General features: G+C 45.3%; 1 protein-coding gene across 3 annotated transcripts in view; it reads left to right on the forward strand.

Moving 5' to 3' along the window:
* The window catches only part of KCNH1 (potassium voltage-gated channel subfamily H member 1), a 302534-nt gene that overhangs the window by 115821 nt on the left and 173568 nt on the right, over window positions 1–13145 (forward strand). The window lies entirely within an intron of this gene.

Here is a 13145-nt window from a genome sequence, read left to right on the forward strand (position 1 = left end):
CTGTATATGAGTCGTCAATGTCATGCAGTTGTGAAAAGGCTAATATCATACTGGGGCTGATTAACAGGAATGTCGTATGTAAGACATGGGAGGTAACTGTCCCATTCTACTTGGCACTGGCGAGGCCTTAGCTAGGGTATTGTGTCCAAATTTGGGTACCACACTTTAAGAAAGATGTGGACAAATCTGAGAAAGTCCAAAGGTGAGTAACAAAAATGATAAAGGGTTTAGAAAACCTGAGCTAAGAGGAAACGTTGAAAAAACCTGGGTATGTTTTCAGTCCTGAGAAAAAAGGGGGGACTGCCTCGACGCAGGGGGCTGGACTAGATGCCCTCTCCAGGTCCTTTCCAGCCCTAAATTTCTATGGTTTGATGGAAATTTTTGAACCAGCTCAAGATATTAAGAGACAGGAAGCTGTGTGAGCAGCTGCCCTGGAATGGCAGCATGTGACTACAGCACTGGAGACCAAAGTTCTTCACATATTCCTGTTGTGCTTTTAACCTGCTAGGTGGCCTTGGGCAGGTCATTTTAGCTCTTCCCCCCCCCATCCTTTTGTCTCCCTTGTCCATCTAGACTGTAAGCTCTTTGGGGCAGGACTGTGTGTGTGTGTGGAGGGGAGGGGGATGTCTAGCACGATGTCTAGCTTGGTTGAAGCCTCTAAGCACTACTGAAATACAAATAATAATATAATGCCTTTCCTTGTATTCTACTTACTGTAGATCTGAATAGCAAGTATGTTTTTTGTGCCCAATCTCTCTCAGAGATACTAATGCCTGCCCTCCTGCCTCAAAAGTCATGGGAGAGTTGAAGTTAGGCCAACACCTCCATGGTTCCTAGGTGGCTGAGGCTCCACCAAGTCATCCTTTTTGGGAGTGGAGTTTGCCTCATTGCACAGTGGGCAGTGTTATGGCCTTGATCTACAGGGAAAGCTGGTGGATTGTAGGGCATCTATACTGAGGCATGTAGTGTCTTTGTGCTACTCCTCAGGCTATCTTACCCCACATGACAACATGGCTCCTTCAGGAGCTGTACTACCAAGGACTCCCCACCTGCACTTGGACCTTAAAAGGGTATGACACTGGTGGCAGGGTTAAGATTTTCTTATTCTGGAAAATCCAGGTGGCAAGATACTGTCGAGAGTAGCACTTCTGTTTGCTCCAAAGTCATGAAACACCACATGAGCAGAAGAGCTTCTGCAGCATTAAAGGGGGGGAGGGGTACATTGGGTCAGCCTCCTGTATTTGAGAATTTGGAATAAGTGAGTATCACTTGCCAGCATTTAAATGCTGTAAGTGTTTATTTGAGGAGAAAATAGGGACATATGTTTGAAATCCATGGATGTGTTCAGGTCCTTTGAACTACACTAACTTACTATTGAATGCAGCTTTCTGGAAGGACAGAAGGGAAAAGAAATAGCTATTTGTTTGTATCTGTTCCAATGAGGTGGTGCAAAAGAACATATCACTGTGTACACAAAAAATATGCAACACAGATTAATCAAAGCACTTCCTTGTACTTGGAAATGCAGAGACATTAGCACCTGATCCCCTGAGATACTTATGCCATTGCCAAGTATCTTCTAGCGATACTTCTTGATACTGCCAACCGGACAAATGGTCGTATCTTCCAGCAATGGAATAAACAGGTCTTCCTTTCAGAACTGAACAGTTGCCGAGCTGCATTGTGGGCTCTTGCTGATCCATTAGTAGACACTGGCAGGTGCTAGATGGAAGCAGGTAGCTTCCTGAGTCTGTGTCTCACGTCGCCTGTTTTAAAGTAAGGGTGTAAAGAGAAAAATCAAATGGGCAGAGACAGCCTGAAATCGAAAACTAAGTTCAAATTTTTTTTATTAAGCTTGATAGCTTCTAGAAAGATGGCATCCTGCATAATGCAAGATTAAAACTCTTTTGCTGCTATTGCTCAATAGGTAGCTGTTGTCCAACAGATAAGCAGTATTTCCCATCTCAAAACCTGTCTTCGTTTGTAACAGTGTGCCTAAGTGTGCCTGTGTTTTGAAGTGGCTACTTCTGGAGTCATGCAAGACAATCTTAGAGTGAAGAGGAAACTTGAGATAGCTGTTTATGTAGGCAGTGAAATGAGTGCTGTTACTCTAGGTCAGTGTGGTTAATTGTCTGTATGAGCACTGTCAGTATTGTATATTGCACTGGCATAACAGATCCAGAATCTCATCCACTGTACCCAATGTAAATCCAGGTAAATTCATTGACTTCAGTGGAGTTACTCCAGGTTTACAATGGCATAATTAAGATTCAGAATCTGGTTCTTTTATTTCTTTATTTGTACTGGAGTAGCGAAAAAGGCTTCTGTTTGGATTGGGGCGTCATTTTGTTAGCCACAGTACAAACACATATGAGGGTATGCTCTCTGTCCCAAGGAGTTTAGGATTAATTTGAAACAGATGCAATAACTGAATGTAACAAATAGGAAGGAATGGGAGAAGGAGGAGGTTAATAAGATCCCATGGTTAGTGATGTGCACACATTAATGGTTCTAAAAGCAGTTGAAATAGAAAACCCAGTGAAATATTTGGGATTCTGGGAAGCAGGGAAATCAGGTGAACTTGAGTACTGCCTCAGGCCTCAGGCTGTTTGCTGGTGTTTTGTAATTACAAAGAACAGCAATGTCAGGAGAATATGATCGTTGTGTATGACTTAGCTCACTACACAGCACTGTTAGACCTATTGAAGTATAGAAAGGGATCAGGGGGAGAACCCCTAGCCCTGAGCACTTTAAACAAACACGAAAAAAGTCATTTTGAGGTCATTGTAAATCTTACCTTCTAGAAATATTCACCAATTCTTTCCCACAACTATTTATTGGGATGACGAGACCTGGCTGTGATGTGTTTCCAGCGGAGATTTGAAATGCGATGGAGGGTCTGTGAGGTGGAGAAACATAAGAAGGCCATCCCAGTGGTTGGAGCTGCAGAGGACAAGACTCTGACCCCAAGACTAGCAAGAGTGTTTATGTCACGGCTGGGTCGTGGGCAGCCAGACCCAGTAGTTGGAGCCAGAGTCTGAAGTTACGAGACAGAAGTCAAGAGTTGGCTAGGTCAGGATACTGGTAAGTCAGAAGGAGACAAATTGGAGATCAGAACCATGAGTCAGGAACCTGAGTCAGGCCAGGTCAGGATACCAGAGGGTCTAAGGCAGGAGGCAAACTCGAGATCAGGAACCAAATGCAGATGTCAGGAGTCAAGCTGAGTTGGGATGCCAGGAAGTCAAGTTGGGGGAGCAAGAAGTAGAAGGCACACTGTCCAGAACAGGGTGGAGCCCAGTTGTTTGGGCAGCTTCCTGTTCCTGCTGCTGGTTTAATTAGGGCCAGCTGGCCAATCAGCTGCTCTGGGACTCCATGGATCGAACCTCGGAGGCGAAACCTCGCACTGGGTTGGGCTTTGTGGGTCCCAGGTAAACAGTTGTCAGCAGGCTGCCAGGTGGAAGGTGGGAGTGTGGCTGCTTCCTTGAATCCTGGAGAGCAGATTCAAAACCTGTGGGTCATGACATCACTCCTACCCCTACAGGTGCCCTCTGGGTTATGTGGGTCCAGCTTTCTCAAGGTGGCGCCTATGGAAGCCTGAGCCAGGGTGGGAGTATGAACATTTTCAGCTGGCTCCCAAGTGCGTTCCTCTGGCCTGTGAGATTCCCAATCAATCAAATACCATAATTGGACCCACTTGATCTTAGAGTCCAGGACTTTGTGAACAATGTATTCCTCCTGACCCTGTTTTTGCACTGCTGGGGGGAGCGATTGGGCTGTGTGGGGAAATGTGTTCTTGGGGTATGGTTTTAGAAATGAGATGTGGAATATGGGAGCAAGGGAGCTGGAGCTCGAAGGTGGTTAGGTTGATTGTTGCCAAATCTGGAATGGGCCAAGAAACTGTCAGTCTAGTTTTCAAGACAGTCTGTCAGTTCAGAGGTACTCTGTAGAAAGCTGTAGCATTCATGCAAGGTTCATGCACTTGGCAACATTCAGGGCACACCCAGAGTGTTGTGTAGGAGCAGTGCACACACGGCTCCTCTCAAGGGCATGAACCTTGGAATCTCGCCCAGATGACATGAACTGTGGGAAGCCTCCCAAAACTGGGCTCAAGGCCCGAGAGCAAAAAATGCGGTAAATAAAAATTGGTAAATAAAAATATTATACAAAGCCAGTGTATTCCTTTTATCTGTTAAAGTATATAATGAGCAAAAAAAAAAAAAAAAAAAAGCTAACAGGCAAACCAGCCCGTCGGCAAACCAGCCTGCTTGCTTGCTTAAAGCTTTGTTCTGTCTTGTATTTAGACCGCAATAGAAAGCCATACCTTTTGTCCTACAGGGTAGGTGGGAACCCTGTTGTCTATTCTTATCCATGCGCTTTTTGTAGTCTTCTTCCTTTTCAAGATGTCCTTTCACCTCCTCTTGAGTGTGATGGATGTGTTTTACAAGGTCCATGTTCTTATGATCAGTGAATACTTGGACTGGATAGTGGTCCCCTTCCAAGTAGGGTCATCATTATTCAAAGCCAGTCTTAATTGCCAGGAGCTCCTTGTCCAAGATCTCACAGTTTTGCTCAGCAGGGGTAAGCTTCCTTGAATAATAGGTGATAGGGTGTAGTATTTGCTTGGGTCCATGCCTTTGGGAGAGGACTACCCCAATGGCCCTACTTGTATGTGTGTTGGGCCTTGGATGACTAATGTAATTGGGTATTTTTCTGGAGGAGGGCAGTAAGGAGCTCAGCTTGTTTTGAAAAATTTGAAATGAACTTCTGATAAAGGTTCACAAAGCCTAAAAAATGTTGTAGGACACACATGTTGCAGGGGGCTTCCCTTCTGTGGACATCCTGTGACCTTATGTGGATCTATTTTGATTCCTTCTGGGGACAGGATGAAACCCAGGAAGTTGGTTGATGTCAGGTCAAATGTACACTTCTCAAGTTTAGTGTAGATACCATGTTGTCATAGTTTTTCCAAGACAGTGTAGATGTGAGTAGTGTGTAGGTCTATCTCCGAGAAGATTAATATATTATCTAAGTACACCCCAATGAACTAGTCCAGTAGATCTCAACACATCACTAATGAAGTGCTGGAATGTCACTGGGGCATTAGTCAGTCTAGACAGCATAACTAAATATTCAAAGTGGCCATAGTGGGTCCAAAAGGCAGTATTCCATTGGTTGTGCCCTTGGATACGGATGACACTATAACTACCCCAGAGACCCAGTTTAGTGAATATGTGGGGCAGACCCCATGCGGTCCAATAGCTTGAGGATCAGGTTAGTGGGTAATGGTTCTGGATTTTTATCTGATTTATGGCTCGATAATTGACTGGAAAAGGACTGGGGCACGAGCTGGTGAAGGTGACTTGTGGATGAACCCCTGGGCCAGGTTCTCTGAGATATTCTCACAATGCCACCAGTTCAGGCTCTGGCATTGCGTATATCTGCCCAAATGGTATCTTCGCCCTGGCCAAAGGTCTATGGGGCAGTTGCTGTCTATTGCTCCTGAATAAATGAGGGCCTGTTGGAGGGGAATCCAAGGTGCTCAGCTGGATAGACCTCTGCAAATGAGAAGCCCATGGATGGGGCTTACGGTGTGTCTCAGTGAGGACTATGGAACAAGGAAGATATCTTTTGAAGGTCCATGCTGGTTTCCCCCACTGTGCCTGGACAGGCTTATTTACCCGAGCTTCTCAGCATTCGTACTGGGCAAGCTGAGATAGTGTAGCCAGGTTCATCGCAGCAGAAGCATAGGTCGTGCTGATGGCACAGTTCCTTTTCTTTGGGTGAGAGTCACTGATGAGCCAGCTCATCTTGCATAGGTTTGGCGGGCAATACAGAAGGTGAGGTCACAGTATGCGTGTAAGGGGGCGGCAGGGAACCTCTTAGTGAGGGTCGTCAAAGATGGTTGATCTCAATTGCAGAAAGGCATCCCAGTTCGAGAGCACTGGGCTGTGGCCTTTGAGCAGTGGGGAAGCCCAGTCTAATACATCTCCTGTCAGCAGGCTGGTTACCAAGGCCCCCTTTGCCTAGTCAGAGACACAGATCTGGGGAAACATCAGAAATAGAAAGTGGTTTTGGTTCATGAAATGCCAGAACTGCCAGTGATTCCCGTCAAACCACTGGGGCAAGGGTATTGCAGGCCCCAGTTTGGGACAAGGTACTGCAGGCTTTGATCGCAGTGTGGCATTCTCAGTGCTGAGCTGCTGTGTTTGCTCCTGCAGTCGTTGGTCTGAGGTCAGCTGTGCAACTTGGGCCTGCAGTATGTGGTTATCTGGCTGGAGATGGAGGGCCCATTCAGGCAAGTCGGGTGGCTGTGGTGGTGGTGCTTTGTCCATCCTCCTCACATCAAGCTTGAGCCCTCAGGGTTATTGTGGTCTGAACAAGCTATCGCAGCCAGATCCTGAGTGGCCAGAACTAGCAATAGGAGCCAGAGTTGAAAGTGTTTTCACAGAAGTCAAGAGTCTGCTGGCTCATGATACCAGCCGGACAGAAGCTGGAGACAAACTGGAGGTCAGAACCACAAGTCAGATGTGAGGAGTCAAGCCAGGTCAGGATGCCAGGAAATCAAGCAGTGGGAGCATGGAGCACTGTGGAGCCCAGTTGTTCAGACAGCTCCCTGTTCCTGCTGCTGGCTTAAGTAGGGTCAGTGGGCCAATCACCGACTCTGGGACTCCACCAAATGGAACTCAGAGGTGGAACCTCTCACTGGGGTTGGGCTTTACGGGTCCCAGGCAAGCAATTGTCAGGTGGTGGGTTGGAGCATGGCTGCTCCCATGAACCCAGTGGGTCCAAGTTTGAGACCAGTGGGCCATGATAGAGAGAGCTAAGCAAGCAGAGGGAGTGGGGGAGAAAGCAATGAGAGACAAAGGTCATTAACAAAGGATGACAAAACCCCATGGAGGGTTTTAAAACCCAGCAAAGGCAACTTTCTCCTGGATCCTGAAATGAAGGAGGAGCAATGGAGTTCCTTGAAGGTGTGAGGTTGAGGTGGGGGAGAGAGTAAATTGTATGTGTGAGAAAGTGATGTTCTCAATATGCTGGATTTGGTGAGCTGGGACTTGGGGAGCCCATCACAGTGGTCGGGTAAGTGGATGAAGGTCTGGCTGAGAATTTCTGTAGAGCTAGGCAATACAATACAGAGGCAATGCAGTGGAAATGGTGATAAGTAGATCTGCAGACAAAAGAGATGTGGTTGACGAAAGCATAAAGCTCTAAGTCTGACTATGCTATTTTATTTTTCCTGCATTGATAACCTCGTGTTACTGTAGTTACTATCTATAGCCTAGTACTGCAAAAATACACACTACCTTACAATCAAAGATTTCCTCTTTCTTTTGCAGGAGTGCATAGAATGGATGATGCACAGCAATCTTTGCCTGGGGCATGTACAGCCAAATTCTCTCATGACTGATCACAGAAAAGTTCCACTCCTCAACAATTAGTTGGCACTTGGCTATAGACTGTTGTTCTGCTTATGTTTTAACCTGCCATGCGGGGGCTTGCCATCCAGCCTCTGATTGCATAGTAGGCCCATCACTTGCCAGCTAAAGCAGGACTTTTCTTTTTCCCCTTATAATCCACTGTTTGAAATACCCATTAGTTGCAGGTCATTCTAAATGCTGCAGGCATGCCCGTGTCTAACAATTCAATGGAATGAAACCACATCTAAATGAGAAAACTCACTTGCTGTAATTATATCTGAAAAGCAGCAGACTGCTTACTGCAGTGCCCTGATCCTAGCTAGGCTCAATAGAAAAGAAGGATTGCTGTCCTGTGCTCCAGTGCTGAAGCTGATAGTGGATAGCTACATGACCTACTCTTAGCCATGTACTCTTATCAGAGGACAACACACAAATAAGCCATATTGAGGGAGATGATTGACACCCAGTCCTAAAAAACTTCATACTTCTCAGACCTGATTCTCATCTCGCACCAGTTTGAACTCCATTGACTCATGGAGCTCCTCTTGATTTCCTCTGGTGTAAATGAGAAACTATTTAGGGCTCTTGAGTGTTTGACACTGGGATCTGTTCCTCCTCCAGCTATTGTAATTACAGAGAGACAAAACACCTTTCAAAGAATGAGTCTCTCCTGAGTTTGTTCAGCTCAGGGAGTCTATTTTGCAAACCCATCCCCCTTCCTCATTGAACATGTGAGGTCATATTTTCAAATTTAAAAAAGTTTTGTCTGTTCATACAGGCAGATATTCAGAGTAGCTGAGCGCCTGCAGCTCCCATTGACTTCACCTCTGAAAAATCAGGCCTTTGCCATCTCAGACTGGATACCTAAAGCTGGACAGCTCAAAACCAGTGGCCCCTTTGGAAAACATTGGTCATGAAGAAGAGGGGGAAGATAACATTAATAAAATCACATGGTTCCACAGGTTAGCTATGTACAGTGGAAGTGCTGAAGAGAAACCTTAATTTAGCTGAATAGTACTGTAAAATTAAAATGTAAATGGGCAAAGGAATTACTTTAATAGGAAAAAGTAGTAATATAAGGCTGATTCCCTAGTCTGAAGCCTTTAATCAACTGTGAAACAACTGCACTCTGAGATGTAGAGCATTATGCTAATATACAATTAATTTGTCTGGTCTAGTCGGGAAAGAGTTGCAACTGCCAGAAATATGGTGTCTCCAGTGAAGGAGATGAATGCAGCTTCCTGGTATCAACTGACAAGTTTAATGCTGTTATCTGAGGCACAACAAAACAGTTCTCTGCTTCTGTGTTCGTTGAGCAATCCTGATGTTGTTTCTACGTCTTATCGCCATGTAGCAAATACACTGGTGCACTGCAATTCAGGCGTTGGGCTTTTAAAATGACAATCAGATAAGTAAACAGAGCATAAAAACTATGATCATCAATTCAAAGCATCTTGATTGGACCAGTGTCTTTCTATTTAAAGAAAAAAAGACATCTGTAAAAAGCTCTTTGTTTCTGTGCCTGGGCTCTGCCACACACAGACAACACGTATTTTATGTAATTGTTTGGATTACTATTCCTTCCCGCTACTCCTGATTTTTTACTGTCATTATTTGTTTGCTGCCATCATGGTATTTATACAAATGGAATATTAGTGACATCTACAGTTAAAGTTGCCTAAGTGTGTTCATGTCTGTGTTCCCTTATACAATTGCTCATAACTGTCTGAATCTTTCACCTGTCAAGCTGAAATTGTCAAAGCCTGGTCTCTGTGTGAGTGATTTTTTAAAAAAAAGTTTGTACAAAAATGGTTCAGCCACTTTTGAGAAAGAGGACTTTGGAATAAGGAGGGAGGGGAAATTCAAGTTTCCATGTTATAAAGCAAATTTTTTATCTCTTTTAGCAGTCCTAGTGTCAAATCTATTGTGTACTGAAAACTGTGTTGGAACCATAGGCTGTAACTTTAATTTGTAAGGGCTTCTGTTGTCATACTTGCATGAATATTAGGGAAGCATGCAATCAGAGCCAGTCTGCAGCAAGTTGTGATGCTGTGTTAGGGAGCAGCCTGCTTTTTCTTTTTCTGTTTTGGTTCTTGCGTATTATAGTTCTGGATTTTCAGAAATAAAGTAGTGTTACATTGCAGCCTTCCTGAAAGAGTATTTTGTTTTTTTCTGACTTCTCTGTTTGTATGCTGTGACCATAACAACATTGACTGGGGCTAGAAAGTTGAAATTTTGACAGGAAGATAGGCCTTAGGGAAGAAGAGTTTCTTTGTGCCATCCTGGTGAAAATTGTCTTTGTTTAGCTGAGTTACAAGGGTTTGAAAAATCATAACTGAATCATGCACAGCTATTGTTTAACAAATCAAGGGCATTGAATAACAACCTCTCGATTCTCTGCCGGAAGGAGAAATGGTTAAAAACACCAAAACAAAAAAGAACCCCCCTACATAGATGAAATGGTTTCTGCTTGCCGACTGATACTGTGGTTTAGGATTGGGGATAAGGTGCAATGTTGGGGGCAGTGCAGAGCTGCACTGCCAAATAGTAGCCCTGGCAAGGATTGTGCTTATCATGTAGGAGGAGTGGGCACGGCCCTGCCTCCTCCCCACTCCCTTTGGGGCAAATTGTGCCCAAGTGAAAAATTGCTATATCTCCGAGTGCTGAGACTGCAGTTGTCCCAGGCCTTTGCCTGGGGCATAAAATAGGGGGAAGTGCTTCTTATTTCCCCTCCTCAGCTCAACTGTACAAGGGCCAGGGACACTTGGGACCAGATTCACACTTGGCTGGCACCAAGCTTTAGTCCTTTTAAAAAAGCTGGTGAAAAGTGCTACTTTTCTGATTTGCTGGCATTTTATACCCACCTTGCACTGGTGGAAATGAGTGCACAAGATGTTGGGCAAGAGTGAATCAGGCTCTCTGGCCCTTAATAAGGCAGGGCTGCTTTTTTTGGATGTTGCTTACTGCACATTTCAATTACGGTGCGATCCCTGAGACACAGATTCCACAAGAGCCCCTGCCTCCTGCAGTGCCTGGTGCAGGTAAGTGCACACACGCTGCATTGTTGCTGCAGATGACGGTTACAGACATCCACGAGCAAAATCCGGCTTTCATGCTACTCTGCACTTCTTCTCTACCTATGCAATCTGCCTATCAGGGAGATCAACAACAAAACGTGTATGGTTACATTCACCCCCCTGGTTTAACTGCAGTGACCTTGCGGACTTACACCAGGACTTAATTTATCTCGCATCAATATCTAAGAAATGTTTCCCCTCCCTGATGTTAACAGCATTAAAGGGGGTGCCACATGCAATCCCTAATATTTGGGGCCCCTGTACTTGCAATGTCCCAGGTAATCTTGGATGGTGTCTGCCAACAAACAACCGGAAAATGGCAATTTTAATTGAAACCAGTAGGCCAGATCCTCAGCTGGTGTAAATTGATGTAGCTCACTGTTAAAGTGCTCTTTCAAAGTCTCCCTAAGCCTTTCGCTCTGCTTGGAGCTCGTCTGATAGCCCTTGCATCTGGCTGTTGAAAGTCAGCAGGCAGCCTTTACAGCAAGTTTTGCCCCTGCAGGACACTACAGACAGCCATAACCATTGGGATATCTTCTGCACTGAGATCCAACCTTGTGAATAAACAATGCCAGTCTCCCTTCAATCTACCAAAAGCACATTCAACCGTCATTCTGCAACTGCTGAGTCTGTAGCTGAATCTTTGCTGTCGAGGTGGCTTGGGAGCAAGGGGTAGGCTGGATCCCCTAGGATCACTATTGTCATTTCAACATCACCAGTGGTAATCTAGTCAGGAAAGAAGTTCCATGCTTGGAGCTTTCGGAACAGTCCTGTGTTCTTAAAGATGTGAGCGTCATGCACCTTCTCTGACCAGCCAACATGTATGCCAGTGAAGCATCCCTGGTGATCCACTAATGTGTGCATAACCATGGAAAAGTAGCCCTTTCTGTTGATGTACTCTGTCAAGGTGGTCTGGAGCCAAAAGAGGGATATGCATGTTATCTATTGCACCACTGCAGTTTGGGATCCTTACTGCTGCAAAGCCATCCACCATGTCTTGCACATGACTGAGAGTCACAGTCCTACATAGCAGGAGATGATTAATGGCCCTGCACACTGGCCCCCACAGTGAATTTTCCCACTCCAAAATGACTGCCCCCTGACCAGTAGCAATCCAGCGTTGCAAGTTTCTATAGTGTGATTGCCACTTGCTTCTCCACCTTCAGTGCAGCTCTCAGTTTGATGTTCCTACATTGGATGCTTCTGCAGCCAAAAGTTCTGCAGCCACTGCTTGACATCCCAAACTTGCATTATGATGCAATCCCACCAGTCACTGCTAGTTTCTTGGGCCCAGAAATGACGCTCCACCATTTGCAACTGCTCCATGAATGCCAGCAACAACCTGGAATTGGTTCTCACTATGTCCCACAGCAAACTGACTCCCAGGAAATTGTCGTGTTCCTTGCAGTTCTTCTTGGAGCTCTGCAGGCACTGGAGGATTGTGCTTGCAGTATTCAGGACAATAGTGCAGAACTGTGCAGGCTCCATGCTTCTGTCAGAGATGGCGGACAGAGACAAGTCCTGTGTGGGTTTGTGGGAAATTGAAAATAGGCGTGAAAATTATGAGACAGAGAGGATATGGGCTGGAAAACATTGCATTATGGGATGTTGATCTCCTGCTCCCAGTCACTTGGGGCAAGTTGTTTCTGCCCCACCATGCACTAGCAAAATTCCCAAAAGATAGTACACTGGATGGCAGCAGGTTGCACACTGAGATAGCTCCCCATGGTGCATCTCACTGTGCATCGATGTGCATTCCTGGTGAGTACGTGCAACGCTGGCCAAAGAAATCAAGTATGCACATGCACAAGCGATATACTAACTGCTGTGGCTGTGTGCTGACATAACTTGAGGCAGGAAACTTTGCAGTGTAAACATGGCCTAAAGCCCCATTGTGGATGTGGGCCCCAGGGCCTGATTCTCCATTACTTAGCTTCTCGTGTGGTCATTTACACCTATGCACAGGGCATTTAAAATGCTACCTTTCTGATTTGGTAGCATTTTACGCTCAGCATAGGAGTAAATGATTGTATCAAGTGCAAGGCTGTGAAGAATCAGGTCTTTAGGGCCTTATTTTTCAGAGGTGCTGAGTGCCTATGGATTCCACTGACTTAAATTGGAGTTGTGGGTGCTCTGCATTTATGAGAATCAGGCCCATAATAGGTTTCTCAAGTTGGGCACCTACAAATTGATGTGCCCCAAGTGGCAGCCATATTTGAAAACTTGGGCCTAGGCCAAGATCCTCAAAGGTTTTTAGGCACTTGACTCCCAATACAGTCAAGAAGAATTAGGTTCCTGATTACCTTTGAGGATCTAGGCCTAAGTGACTTGCCATGGAATAGACTCCTTAGTCCCAGCCCAGTGCTCAAACCTGCTTTTCTTAGTAGGACCATTCTCTTCAACACATGTCTTCACAGCACTTAGCTTAATAGGATCCTGATCCACAACTATAGTTTCTAGGCATGACTGTAAAAATCTATAATGATACACTGGAAAATGCTACTCCTTTTTTTGGTAGGCATAATTGGGCCAAACACTGCCTCCTACAGATCTCAGTGGTCACATCTGGGTTAGGCCTAGCCCAAACTATGTTACCATGATCTTGAATAGAACGAAAGGTGTACCAAGCAGGAGTGGAGTTATGCTGGTC

The sequence above is a fragment of the Chelonia mydas genome, chromosome 3 (assembly GCF_015237465.2).
Source record: "Chelonia mydas isolate rCheMyd1 chromosome 3, rCheMyd1.pri.v2, whole genome shotgun sequence".
Classification (NCBI taxonomy): domain Eukaryota; kingdom Metazoa; phylum Chordata; order Testudines; family Cheloniidae; genus Chelonia; species Chelonia mydas.